The following is a 6,000-nucleotide window of genomic DNA, read 5'->3' on the forward strand; positions in this document are numbered from 1 at the left end:
GGAGGCGGCCCTTTGGGGGAGTGGGGGCACATGACTCCACGTGCTGTCCCTCTCTGCAGGCATCACCCCCGCAGTGCCCATTGGCCACAGTTCCCTGTTCCTGGCCAATGGAAGCTGCAGGAGTGGTGCTTGCAGGCGGGAGCAGCATGTGCAGCATCTGCCTTAGTGGCAGGCAGCCCTGCTGCAGCCGGAAATCGCGATCGACTGGGAGTCTCCGGGATTGACCAATCAATCATGATCGACTGTGACCACTGCCTTAGATTCTTTTTTTTTTCTTTTCTTTTTTTAAAAAGAGTCTAGCAGTATAAATGTATTACTATTTTTAAGCACATGGAGATTTTTGAACAGAAAATACCATATAATTTCTAAGTATTATTATTAACAACATATCAGAGCCACATTAAATACCAGTCTACAACTGCAACAGCATCCTATATAGAAGTCCATCATTCTTCAAAACAATGGCACAGCTTCAGGACGGGAATACTGATATAGAGGGGTATAGCTTGTCAGGAAGGACAGACGGGAAAAAATATGGAGGAGCTGCTGCAGTATACATCAGAAAGAAAAGGAGTACTTGTGGCACCTTAGAGACTAACAAATTCATTTGAGCATAAGCTTTTGTGAGCTACAAAAGTGAGCTGTAGCTCACGAAATTTTATGCTCAAATTTGTTAGTCTCTAAGGTGCCACAAGTTCTCCTTTTTTTTGTGAATACAGACTAACATGGCTGCTACTCTGAAACCTGTCATTATACATCAATAATCCATTCACTTATTCTGAGGCCCACAAGAAGGTGAAAGGCAGACCAGTCGAAAGTCTCTGGGTGAAGCCAAAAGGGGGAAAACAGTCATGGTGGGAGTCCACTATAGAACTCCAAATCAGGAGGAGGAGGTGGATGAGGAATTTCTAAAACCAATATCAGAAATATCCACAACAGAAGTCCTGGTAGTAATGGGGGACTTCGGCTAACCAGACATCTGTTGGAAAAATAATATGGTAAAACAAAATCTTCAATAAATTCTTGGAATAGACTGGGGACAACTTTTTGTTTCAGACGGTGGAGGAAGTAACAAGACACTATTTTAGACTTAATTCTAATGAGAAGGAATTGATTGAAGATCTGAGGATTGAAGGAAACTTGCGTGAAAGTGTCCGTGAAATGAAAGACTTCATGATTCTAAGGAAAGGAAGGACTGAGAGCAGCAGTGGACTTAAAAAAAAAATCTAAGTTTAACAACTTGTATGTAAGATCCCATTGGAAAAAGAAGTTTAGGAGGGCTAGCAGTTTCTCAGAGAGACAATATAAAACGCACAACAGCGCACTATCCCAATGCAAAGGAAAAATAGAACGAGACCAATATGGCTGCACCGAGGGCTCTTTAATGACCTGAAAATCAAAAAGGAGCCCTACAAAAAATGGAAAAATGAATGAATTCCTAGGAGTGACTACAAATGAACAGCACAAGAATGTAAGCACAAAATCAGAAAGGCTAAGGCATAAAATGAATTACATCTATCCAGGGACATGAAAGGCAACAAGAAGAGGTGATATGAATGCATTAGGATTAAGAGAAAAATGAAGGAAAGTGAAAGTCCATTACTTAGCAAGAAAGGAGATCTTATCACGGATGACACTAAAGAGGCGGAGGTGTTTAATTTCTATTTTGCTTCCTTCTTCACCAAAAATATTAACGATGACCTGATACTGAACACAATTTTAACATTAATATTAACAACAAGGGTAAAGGAACACAAGTCATAATTGGGAAAGAACATATTAAAGACTATTTAGATTAACAGATTCCATGGCAGGAAGGGACCATCGTGATCATCTAATCTGACCTCCTGTATAATGAAAACCATAGAACTTCCCCAAAATAATTGCTAGAGCATATATTTTAGAAAAGCCTCCAATCTTGGTTTAAAAATTATCAGTGATGAATACTCCACCACAACCCTTGGTAAACTGTTCCAAGACAAGTTAGATGTATTCAAGATGACAGGGGCTGATAAAATTAAGCTTAGGGTACTTAAAGAACTAGCTGAGGCAATTGAGAACTCATGGAGAACAGGTGAAGTCCCGGTGCACTGGAGAATGGCACCTATCAAAGGGAGAAACAAAGAGGACCTGCGGAATTATTGATCAGTCAGTGTAACTTTGATACCTGCATAGATACTGGAACAAGTTATTAACTAGACATTTTGCAAGCACCTAGAGGATAATAGGGGAAGCGGTAGACATGATTTATCTTGATTTTCACACTATCCTACATGACATTGGCTAAACAAAACACAAGAACCAGGAGTCACCCAATGAAATTAATAAACAGGTTTAAAACAAAAAAGGAAGTACTTCTTCACACAACACACAGTCCAACTGTTGAACTTATTGCTAGGTGATACTATGAAGGACAAAAGTATAACTGGGTTCAAAAAAGAATTAGATAAGTTCTTGGAGGATACATCCATCAATAGTCAAGATAGTCACAGACAGGACCCCATGCTCTGGATGTCCCTAAGCCAGATGTTGGGACTGGATGACCAGGGATAGATCACTCAATAATTGCCCTGTTCTATTCATTCCCTCTGAAGCATCTGCCATTGGCCACTGTTGCAAAACAGGACACTGGGCTAGATGGACCATTCTTATGTTAGATGAAATTACTGAGGTAGGTGCACATCTGGTCAGAAGACCATACTCAAAAAGTAGTTATCAATGTTTGCTGCCAAACTGGGAGGATGTATCTAGTGCGATCTCGAAGGGGTAAGTCCTGGGTCTGGTACTATTCAATATTTTCAATGACTTGAATATGGAGTGGAGAGAATGCTTATAAAATCTGCAGATGACAGTAAACTGAGTTTCAAGCACTTTGGAGGACAGGATCAGAATTCAAAATGGCCTGAATAAATTGGATAATTGGGCTGTAATCAACAAGATGAAATTCAACAAAGAAAAGTGCAAAGTACTATAATTGGGGATTTAAAAATCAACTGCCGAAATACAAGGGAAATAGCTGACTAGGCAAAAAAGGTTCTGGTGGTTATAGTGGATCACAAATCTAACACAAGTCAACAACATGATGCAGTTGCAAAAAAGGTTAATATTCTGGAGGTGTATTAACAGGAGTGCAGTATGTAAGACATGGGAGGTATTATTCAACTCTGTTCAGTGTTGGTAAGGGCCTCAGCTGGAGTACTGTGTCCAGCATTGGGCACCACACTTAAGAAGTTGTGGACAAACTGGAGAGAGTCCAGATGAGAGCAGCACAAACAATAAGGCAAGGTTAAAAAAAAAGGATCATGTTTAGTCTTGAGGGGAAAAAAGACTGAGGGGTGAAACAGACAGCCCTGAACGTATTTGAAGACTCTTACAAAGAGGATGGGTGATCAATTGTTTTCCATGTCCACTGAAGGTAGGACAAGAAGTAATTAGCTTAATCTGGAACAAGGGAGATTTGGGTTAAATATTAGGAAAATTTTTCTAACTGTAAGCATAGTTAAGCACTGGAATAGGCTTCCAAGGGAAGTTGTAGAATTCAAAGCACTGAAGGTTTCTGTGCATTATTTGGACAAACACCCACCAGCTATGGTCTACCTTTGGTCATGACTCAGCATAGGGGGGTTGGACTAAATGACCTCTCGAGATCCCTTCCCAGCCATACATTTCTATTATATTACAGAAGTATAGTATCAAACACCTGACCCAGAAGCCAGATTTTATCTTTTGAGATTTTGGCCAATATCCAGACCCTCCAGAATCAAAGCCTTCTTTAAACCAACAAACGTATTAAGTTTCTCCAGTTGACGTGGTTGTGAAGGAACCTGTGAAACAGGAACTGATTGTACAGGGAAGAATGCTGTCTTCCACAATTGGCAAAGAGGCAGCCTGAAACAAAGCTGCGAGAGGGGTAGTCCCTCCGCTTCCCCTTTATTTAACTGGGGTGTAGTCTGCACCCTCGTCATCACTGTAGTTTACAAGTCAACATTCACTATACAGCAACTGATGCCAGAGTTTGCGGGTGGCACAGGGAAGGAGACCGGAACAAAGCACAACAGGCAGAAATAAAGACACTCAATAACAAACGGTGGTGGGCAACTAAACACTTCGAGATCACATGCTCCCTTGTCTCTCCGAACAAGACCCCTGCCACGCCAGTTGGAGCCCTACAATGGGCCACGGACCGAAGCACACCCGCTAGTCCATGGGCTGTGCTTGGCGCAGGGGTCCAGCCTGCTCCCCGGGCTGTGCCTGGCTGGCCCTAGCGATGCTGAGCAGGTGTTGGGGGGGGGGGGGGAAGCTCCAGCCCTGCTGCCCCCAGACCAACCGATGGCACGTTCACCGCTACATCGAGCTGCCTGAGGGCAGCAGCTGTTAAGGGGAGGGGCTAGTAAGAGACCAGCAACCCCCCTCCCCGCAGGAAGAGACAGGCCTAGGGGCTGAACGGGGCACGCGAGCCACCGGACCCGGAAGAAGAGCCCGAGACAGCGGGTGAGCGACGGTCACTGAACCGGGGGGCTGCGCGCGCAGCGCGCTCTCTAACTCACCTGCCCAGAAGGGGAGGGGGCTCCGGAGGGCGCCAGGCAGCTCGAGCCCAGAGCGTCGCGCGCCGCCGCACCCAGAGCCGCGTCCCTCGCCAAGCGCGAGCGCCCCTCATTCAAAGCTAGGCGCCGCTGCCATGGCCCCCCGTGCCCGCCACCTCGGCCTCCTGTCACCTCAGAGACTGTCCCGCCCCTTCCGACCACGCCCCTTTCCCAGCCTCCCCCAACCAGCGCCAGCGGAAGGCGGGGACCCTGCGCGGCGAAGGGGCGGGGCAGGAGGAGGGATCGGAGGACCCCAACTCACCCTGGGCAGCTCGCTAGCTGCCTGACGCGCACCGCCTGGGGACGGCCGGCGCGTGCCGCCGCCATGGGCGCCTCACGTCGGGAGGCACAGGGGCGGGTCGAGCTTGGACCCGCCCCTGCTGCGCCTCAGTAGCCGTGCTGGGAGCGGAGCCCGCCGGCGCGCCACGGAGCAGCCACTTGGTCGCCCGCTGGCTGCTACCTTGACGGGGCTCGTGGGGGGGGTCGGAGGCCGTCGCGCGAGCTTGGCTGCTCTCCCAGGGAGGGACCCAGCGTGCTTCGCGTCCCGCTGGCCAGCGCCGTGACTGCGGCAGGCCGCTCGGGCTCGTCCAGCCCCGTTCGCTCTGGTGCCCCCGGGCCTGTGCGGCCCCCCCCCCGCTTCCCGTCGCCGCCCGCGCCGGGCTTGGCCGCCACCGGCTGCGCGGAGCCGAGCTGCCCCGTGTGAACTGTGCCAGTTCGGGCCGCGCAGCTCCCTCGCGTGAGCGCATCCGGAGTGTGCTGGGCCCGGAGCAGCTCGTGGCCCTCTGCTGAAGGAAGCTGCCCAGACCGGGATCAGGCAACTGTAGCGGTGTAGCGGCCCCCGCTGGGGGAAATTGTACAGCTTGGGCTTGGGGTGTAATTCTAGACTCTTCTTGACGTTTGTAAGCGAGAGAAAGAGCGCGGTGTGGAAACTTGCATGAAAATCGAGGCATGTTCCCATGCTGCCTGCTAGCCGTTTGCCCATCAGTAGTTAGGAATAAATATGAGGTAACAAAAACTATGCTAATCAGAAACTTACATTTCTGCAGTACATGCCTTTCAATAGGAGCTCACCGCATTCAGCATTAGAGCTTGCTGCTGTCTCAGTGTCCTCACTCACGGATCTCAGATCCATCCCATATACTTGTGCAAGTCGCATAAATGTTTTAATACCCTAGATCAGAGAAAGGATAGAGTTCAACAAGACAGATGTTCAGCAAACTGACTCTGTCTTGTGTTCAATCAAAGACACTGTCATAGGGCACAATAGTCTATTGCAGTGGTTCTCAAACTTTTTTTCTGCAGACCACTTGAAAATTACTGAGGGTGGTGGTGGATCACTTAATGATCTTTCCAGATGTTTGCATTGTTAGCTAACCATTATAAAGCACTCTGGTCTATTGCACCCCACTAGACTTAG

The 6,000-nt window shown here is 47.9% G+C and overlaps 1 protein-coding gene across 2 annotated transcripts in view; it reads right to left on the reverse strand.

Moving 5' to 3' along the window:
* The window catches only part of EBAG9 (estrogen receptor binding site associated antigen 9), a 51,208-nt gene extending 46,313 nt beyond the window's left edge, over positions 1-4,895 (reverse strand). The window contains exon 1 of one of the 2 annotated variants that reach the window (XM_038389612.2): positions 4,846-4,895. The gene's annotated coding sequence lies outside the window, so the exon portion shown is untranslated. Of the gene's footprint in view, positions 1-4,547; positions 4,744-4,845 lie in introns of those variants that run through there. The other variant, XM_038389610.2, reaches the window with a different exon arrangement.
* Positions 4,896-6,000: the final 1,105 nt, after the last annotated feature.

Source organism: Dermochelys coriacea, chromosome 2, assembly GCF_009764565.3.
Source record: "Dermochelys coriacea isolate rDerCor1 chromosome 2, rDerCor1.pri.v4, whole genome shotgun sequence".
NCBI classification, from domain to species: Eukaryota; Metazoa; Chordata; order Testudines; family Dermochelyidae; genus Dermochelys; species Dermochelys coriacea.